This window comes from Crocodylus porosus, unplaced genomic scaffold (genome assembly GCF_001723895.1).
Source record: "Crocodylus porosus isolate Cpor-Errol unplaced genomic scaffold, CroPor_comp1, whole genome shotgun sequence".
NCBI classification, from domain to species: Eukaryota; Metazoa; Chordata; order Crocodylia; family Crocodylidae; genus Crocodylus; species Crocodylus porosus.
This window is the reverse complement of record NW_017728913.1, coordinates 26405714-26413639: the sequence shown is the minus strand read 5'-3', so window position 1 is coordinate 26413639 and position 7926 is coordinate 26405714.

The window sequence follows — 7926 nt, the reverse complement described above, 5'->3', positions numbered from 1 at the left end:
GAGGGCCGTGGTTTATCTGTAAGATCCGCAGACTCGGGGCTCAGCCATGTTTACAAGATAGGAAAAACTACCCCTATTCGTGGCCGGATCCCGCATTTCTTAACTCCTTTCAGCGTGCCGGATTGCCAGTCCATTGGGGAGTTATAACCAGGGATACTGGTTTTCTCTAACTTAAAAAAAATCCCCAATTTTCGGTTAAAAAAGGAACCCCAAATCCACATTTTCCGTGATTTTTATATATATATGTGTGTGTGTATATATATGTGTGTGTGTGCGTGTGTGTATGTATGTATATGTGTGTGTAGATAGATAGACAGACAGACCACTATATGAAACACCACTAATACATAGATAGAGATAGATATAGGGATATATATCTATTTATGTATATCTATCTATCTATAACTATATCTCTGTCTCTATACCTATCTCTTTCCATATTTATATATATCCTATATCTATCTATCTAGAGGTAGATATAGCTATTACACTCTCGATAGATAGATAGATAGATAGATAGATAGATAGATAGATAGATAGATGTAGTGGTGTTTCATTTTAATCAAGGAAACGTAGATTTGGGGTTCCTTTTTTAAACTGAAAATTAGGGATTTTTTTTTAATCAGAAGAAACCAGTATCCCTGGTGATAACGGAATAACCCACGTCTCGGCCTATATGCACCCCGGCCTCCTAATGCTCCTACCCCTACCCAAAGCCAACCTCAGCTAACCTGGCACAGGTACTGCCCCTTTGCCCATGGCGGGCGCTTCGCCCTGCCAGGGGCTCTGAAGATGCTTTCCAGGTAGGCTCATTTTAAAATTCCTCATCCACACATTTCGGTAAAAGTAAATGGTTTTTAGCGGTTAACTCCCTTCTTGGATCCAAACGCATTTTGCTTTGCTGAGCACTTTGCATTTGCTTTGCTGTGGCTGCCTGCATCCAGAAGAAAACCACGCTAAGCCTAACTGTAGGGATTGTCTGGATGAATCTCTGTCCCCACGCACCGCTTCTCCCTTCCCTGTTCGTTGGGAGGTAAGTGGGCATATTTTCTAGCTCGGTCCTGGCACTGCAAGGATGACAAGGAAGCAAGAGCAAGCAGCCCGGACATCCTTCCCCAGGGTGTCAGACCAAACAGATGCACTGGGATGGTCCTGGAGTCCTCCTCCCTCCACTCTTTTCACCGATGGAGGTGTTTGGCAACCCAGTCCTTTCATTCCCATAATCTGCTTGAGGGCTTTAGCAGACAGCAGAAGAGCAAGAGTAATGTTATCTCAGAGCCCTCGTGCTAATCAATGTGTTCGTATGTTGTACATCCCCCCTTGCCTGTTTTATAGGGTTTCGCTGGCGATGTTTTAATGGGCTGGGTCATTGAGACTGATGCTAGCGAGGTTATTAGGATTAAGTAACCTAATGAATCGTGTGACCATTAGTGGGCTTTGAACGAAGGTTGTTTTCCGTGTAACATGGTCTTGTGTCTCTTAACGCGGATAGTTATTTAAGCTGTACCTGCAAAACCGCTAGGCAGGTCTTCTCCTTTGTTTAAGTGGAGTCGCTTAGGCACATAAATGGCTTTAGTTGTGCAGCTACAGACAGAGCTGCTCGCTACCCCGTCTGCTTCTGCGAGAACCAAAACTGTTTTTTTTTAAGCACAGAAGTCAGTGAAACCGATCGCCGTGGACTTTTCGATATTGTCTGACACAGAAATGTGCACCAAGATTTCTCCCTGAATTCCTTGGGGAAACCAGCATCGCTGGGACAAGCCAATCACAAGCACAAAGAAGGGCTGGCAGAGAAAAAGAGAGAGAAATTGGCGCGCGCGCACACGCACACACATATACACGCATATACGTATCTATATATGCGTATGTATATGTGTGTGAGTATATATATACACACACATATACATACGTGTGTGTGCGCGCCAATTTCTCTCTTTCTTTCTCTGCCAGCCCTTCTTTGTAATTGTGATTGGCTTGTCCGAGCGATGCTGGCATATATATATGCCAGCATACATACACGTGTGTGTACATATATGTATATATGTATGTATGTATATGTATATATATATGTATGTGTGTATCTGTGTGTGTGTGTATATATATACACACTGGCCCTATGTGTGTGTGTATATACATACACACATACACACACACATATATATATATCTCCACACACACACACACACACACACACACACACATATTGCCAATGTATCTCTTTCTCTCTGTGCCAGCCTTTCTTTGTGCTTGTCCTTGGCTTGTCTGAGCGACGCTAGTTTCACATACATATGTATGCATGTGCGTGTGTATATACATACATACATATATATACATACACGTATATGTATACACACATATATACATAGATATACATTCATGCCATCTCGATAGATAGGTAGACAGACAGATATCCTCGTGTTATTTAGAATACAATTGGCAGGATTTATTTTTTACAAGAGTTTGCTTTTAGTTTTCAGGGCGAACCAGGTAAGCAAGGTTTGATTGGCTTTCTGAACCAGCCGCGCTGCTACCTCTTTATCTACTGCTTGAAGATTTGATTACAGTATTTGATTTCTTTCCCTCACGTACCATATTTGATTACCTTAGGACCTGGGGGCAAAGAAGGTGGTTATATGGAAATCCCAAGCCCCGGTAAACCTAAAGGAAGCGACGTTTCACTGGAGGAGCGAGCCGCCGCAGGGTAATGACGACGCGGGGACCCGGCTCGATGCGCGGTGGGACACCCCCGGGGGCAGTGCCCGGGGCTCGGGCGCGCGTGGCTGGGGCCGCCCGGACACGCCGGAGCCCGCAACCTGCTCGGCTCCGGCTGCGGCCGCGCTCCCCGGCCTGGCACCTCTCTTCCCGGGCGGGAGGAAGGGCCGCAGCCCCGGCGGCAGCCGCTCCGCCCTGCCGGGAGCCCCCGCCGGCCAGGCTCGTCCCCCGCTACCGCCAGCCCCGGCCGCGACCCGCGGCTCGCAGCCTGCCCTCCAGCGCCACCTACCGTCCCCTTCCCGCATGGAAAAGCGAGACCTCTTGGCACCCGGATTTCCTTGCACCGCGGAGAAATGTGCAAACGCCGCTGAGTGCCCCCAGGAGGGTGTAGCCCACGGGCTGTCATCCTCGCTCGGGAGACCCCCTCCGCGCGGCGGATCTCCGCTTAGTTAGGGCACTGTTAATGGCTCAATCTATCTATCTATCTATCTATCTATCTATCTATCTATCTATCTATCTATCGATGTAGCCATTAACCGCGCCCTAATTAAACGGAGACATGATACAGAGACAGAGATATAGCCCGAGCTGCTCTCACGTGCTGAAGGCTGGAGGCGCTCAGGAAGCACCTGACTCAGAGAGGCGGTGAAGCAGGGCGGCGCGGAGCCAGGGTGAGGCCGGGTGCCGGTGCGGGGTCAGCCCCGCTCCGCCCGGCCGGGCTCCCCGCCTGGGCTCCCCGGGCTCCGCGGTGCGGTGTTGGGAGCCACAGGCGATGCGAAGGATCAGGGTAATCCGGAGCAAGGGGTCCAGCGGGGGTCGTCATCTGAGCTTTGGATCCGGCTTGCGGTTCACCGCTACCCGCACTTACAGGGAGTGCGGGATGAGGAGGTGGGAGACCACTGGGACAGGGAGCAGCCACCCCGCAGCCAGGTACCGAAGCCACCACGTGGAGGAGTGCAGTGGTGGGGAGGGGAGTTCAGGTCGCGGGGGCCGCGGGCTCCGGGGGGCTGGCTCCGCTGTGCGGGGCGGGGAGACATTGCTGCTCTCTTCTGACCGGCCTGTCCTTACCGCGGGATAGCCCGGACCTACAGACCTGAGCATCAGAGGGGTGGGAGGTCGGGGACAAAGCGTACATAAACCAGTGAGTCTCTCCCACGGAAACTTCGCTTACGGGCACATGGTTTCTTACTAATTGTGCGAAAAAAATGCCTTCCTTTCCCCTCTTTTAATGACATGTCCCTGAAGCCATCATGAAGATGGATACACTGTTTCCAGAAACCGATGACACATTTTTCCAGCTATAAAATGATAATTGCAAAAAACACCAGCCTACACCCGACTACATGTTTCCGGGGGGGAAAGGGGACTCTACGTCATTATGTGGTTCAACTACAGGCTGCGCTAAATAATGTACGCTAAATAAGGATAAAGTCTCCACCCTCTGGGGATTGTTGCTGAAGGTATTTATTGCCAGAGGGGTTCAGCTTCCTTTTCCTTGAACCACTCACTATCTGCCCAGCACCTGCTCTCCGCTGTTCAGCTGGGTTTGAGATTTTTCTGGGCTCCTCTGATGTATAACCCCCACCCCCACCCCAAAGGTGCCAGCTAGTGACCGGCGCCTATTAAAGGCCCCTTCTCCAGACCACTGATGGCAACTCGACTTTTTCCTACTGCTTCCTGCGGAACAGCTCTCCCCTCCGTCCCCAGGACGGGAATTGTCCTGGCCAGATACTCCTGAACGCTTTTCTTTTGCGTGAGACTTTCGGCTGAGTTTCTATAACCTGGAGCACAGTCAAATCATGCACCACCCTTTCCACCTCGATGCTAAACGCTCCCAGTCCAATGTGTGTGTGTGTGTGCGTGTGGGTGTGAGTGTGAGTGCGAGTGCGAGTGCGTGTGAGAGAGAGAGAAGGGGCCCCAGAGACCGATCAGAGGAGATCTGCGGGCAGCGAAATCCAGTTCCGTGGGAAACACACTTTGTCTTGGGCTTGGGCTTTTCTTTTCTCCCATCATATCCAAGGGACCCTCTAGCAAAAGAAAGGGCGTCCCCGACGCTGCAGCAGGGAAGTCAGTAGCAGGTTTTGTCTTCACGTACAGAAAATAGATTTCCGCTCCCCTTTCCCACGCAGATATCACCATTTCACGTGGCTTCACACCCGTGTTGGTGGACATACAGGCATTGCTTCTTTGCAGGGGAGCCGCTGCCCCGCGGCTGGCTTGAATCGGCATGGAGAAGAGGCAGGGGCGGGACACACGACACACGACACACTCCCGCTCCGCGCCAGCAGATGCGCTCAAGTGGCTCCTGCTCTGGCTTCCCGGTAGACTCCTGGGGTTTGACTGACAGCAGCACTTGGCAGTGAAAATAGCATCCCCTTCCAGGGTAATGCTGTTTTTCTCCTGCTTGGGACGCTAGGGTGAGGGGGTGGGGCGAATTTGGGGGTTGCAGTCCTCGGGATTAGGTCAGCAATGAAAATTAAGGTTTAACTCAGCTCTTTAAATGGCATTGCAGAGAGTCAGTGGAGTGCAACCCCCTGTACTAGGACAAGCGTCAATTTGAGCATATCCCAACGGGCTTCCCTCCTGCAAGCCACGGTGCCAATCCCTGATCAGTGTCTCGGGAGGCCTTTCTTGAGGGGTCCCTTGTCTATCTCCCCACCTGGGACTGCCTGGGAATGGTCAGTGCCAAAGCACCGTCTCTTCTGCTCTGAAAACCCCAGCCCAAGCAAATCATCTCTACTCCGGCTTCACTGCTTAAGACCCAAGCCTGACGAAGTAGCGTTAGTCTACACGACTATTTCTTCGCTGCAAACGAAGACAGTATCCCCCAGCCCTGTCAAAATGCCTCCCCTGCAGGTTTTGAAGTCCGTGGGTATCTACTCTTGGGAAGCCAGTGGGAATGGATCAGATCCGACCCGGTGAGCTGGGGCCATCCCTCCCCATTTTCACTGGGTGGCCACTGATGGAGGAGTTTGGCAACCTGGTCCTTTCGTTTCCATATCCGGCTTGAGAGCTTTAGCAGACTGCAGAGAAGTGAGAGCAATATTATCTCATGCTAACAAACCTGTTTACATGTTGGACATCCCTCAGCTGCCCCTTGCCAATGCCTTCTCCTTCTCCAACATGCACAAGATTGGAAGAGAGGTGCAGCTGCAGCTGAAAGTTTGGAGGGTGACCTCCTCTCCACCCCATCTCTGCTGGCTCTGGAGCCTCTGGGGAAAAGTTTGGACCCTGGAGAGATTTGTTCCATCCTCTAAACTTACATCTGAATTCATCTCCTTGCAATTCATCTCACGCAAAAGGCAGACCTAGGTCAAAGCACATATTAAAACTCAGGCACCAACATTTTTTGGAAAGGGCCAGATCATGGGTCCTTCCCCGGGCAAGTTGTACTGTCATAACCCGCCTTCATGATCCAATTCCTTCTTTCTCTGTCGGGTGTCCAGGTTGTAGCCCTCCTGGTCTACAGGCAAAAGGAATCAAAACTCGTGGAAGAGGTGATATCTTGCATTAGACCAGCTAGATATTTGCAAACAAATTATTTTATTTAAATAATTAACTCAAAACTATTAATGAATATTATGACTATTTATTAATATCAATATTTAAATGATTAATTTAATAAAGTATGTTGCTTGTAAACATCTAGTTGGTTTAGTAAAAGATGCCACCTCTTTCAAGAGTTTTGAGTCTCTCTCTTTCACAATCACAGCCTCAAAGCAGCTGGCTCCCCATTTGCTAAGAACATAAAACCCAAATAGATTTGATTTCGTTGGATTGTCTATAGCTTTTTTATAACTTAGCTTGTGTCAGGGAAGTCCTCAGGTCGGACCTCTAGTTAATAATTTCTATGAATATCGTGACATTTCTGGTTTGTTTCCTATTAATGGATCCTCCTTCAGCATTGCAAAGGTTTCTTCATAACCAGGGATGTATGCGTGTGTGTGTGAAAAATTTTTTGTTCTAAAGTTTTCATTTAACGAACCTGATCAGAGGCAGTCGAGCACTTCAGAACTGAGTTCAGTTTCACCAACTAGTCCAAGTTTGTCAATTTGGCCCCTGGGCCTTTCAAAAGGCTTTTGAAATGTTTGTTACCTGAAGGTTCATTGTCAATCAGAGCCACCTGAAAACCTCGCGACAGGGAGGGAAAAGGGAGCAATGACCAAAACAATTTTAAAAGCACTTTATTGCTAATTATATTTGGTTTCTGTTCCTCTCAAAGCAGCGAGAAAACAAACCAGCTCCTGAATCTGCATTTCTTTTCACCAGAGCAAAGTTGAGCCTGCTCAGGCACTGCTAAGGACCTGGTGAATTCTGAAAGATTATAGGAGTCTTCCCACTGACTTCAGAGGGCTTTGGATGAGGGGTCTGTTGCAGCCTCAGTTTCTTTTTAAAGACCTAACCTGGGTGTTAAAGCACATATGAGGATGGCAACTTTGGGCCCAATTCTGTGGCCTTCATGGTACCTAACATCTTGGAGGGCACACAGGTGTTGTATGGTTCATCTGATTTCACACATTTTCTCCTTCCCTCCCCCAAAGGCACACATACACACACACCCAACATGTGGCACTACTACTTGTTTTTCTACTCCCTGCAAACCAAGGCTATTTTACCCACTCCGCTGTCACTCTAAACCTGTCTGAGCTAGCTGTCAAGTGAACTACTGTGCTCCTGTATGTTTGGCCTTGCTTTTTTATTAGTAAAATCTACAAACCTTCAGCTATGTCTAGGTGAGGAAAGATGAAAATATTCCATCTTCTAGCTTCTCCTCTCACCATTTTAAGCTATCACTGTTACTAAACAAACAAAGAAAAGCAAAGAGAAATAAATTCCCCCATCTATTTTTTTTCTACTAATAAACCAGTTAATGGAAAAGATCCTAATTCACAACTTCCTTTGAAAGAAAGTTGTCCTGAATAAGTACTGCAGATAGGCGGTCATAATTTCTACATCAGGGGCCCATTACCACAGAACAGAAATGCTTCACAATCTGTGATCCTTGGGAAGCAATAAAATGCTATTAACCTTCTTCTACAACTGAGGAGCTGAGGCCCAGTGCCCAGCATCCTTCCTCTTGGCGCACACTCACAAATCATGTTTTATTCCATATTTATTCCATACCCTCCAGAAAAGGCAGGGATTTATTTTTTCCTCATCTGAGGCCTGATGGAAAGCCAAATGGAGTCTTTCCATTGACTTCAGAGGGCTTTG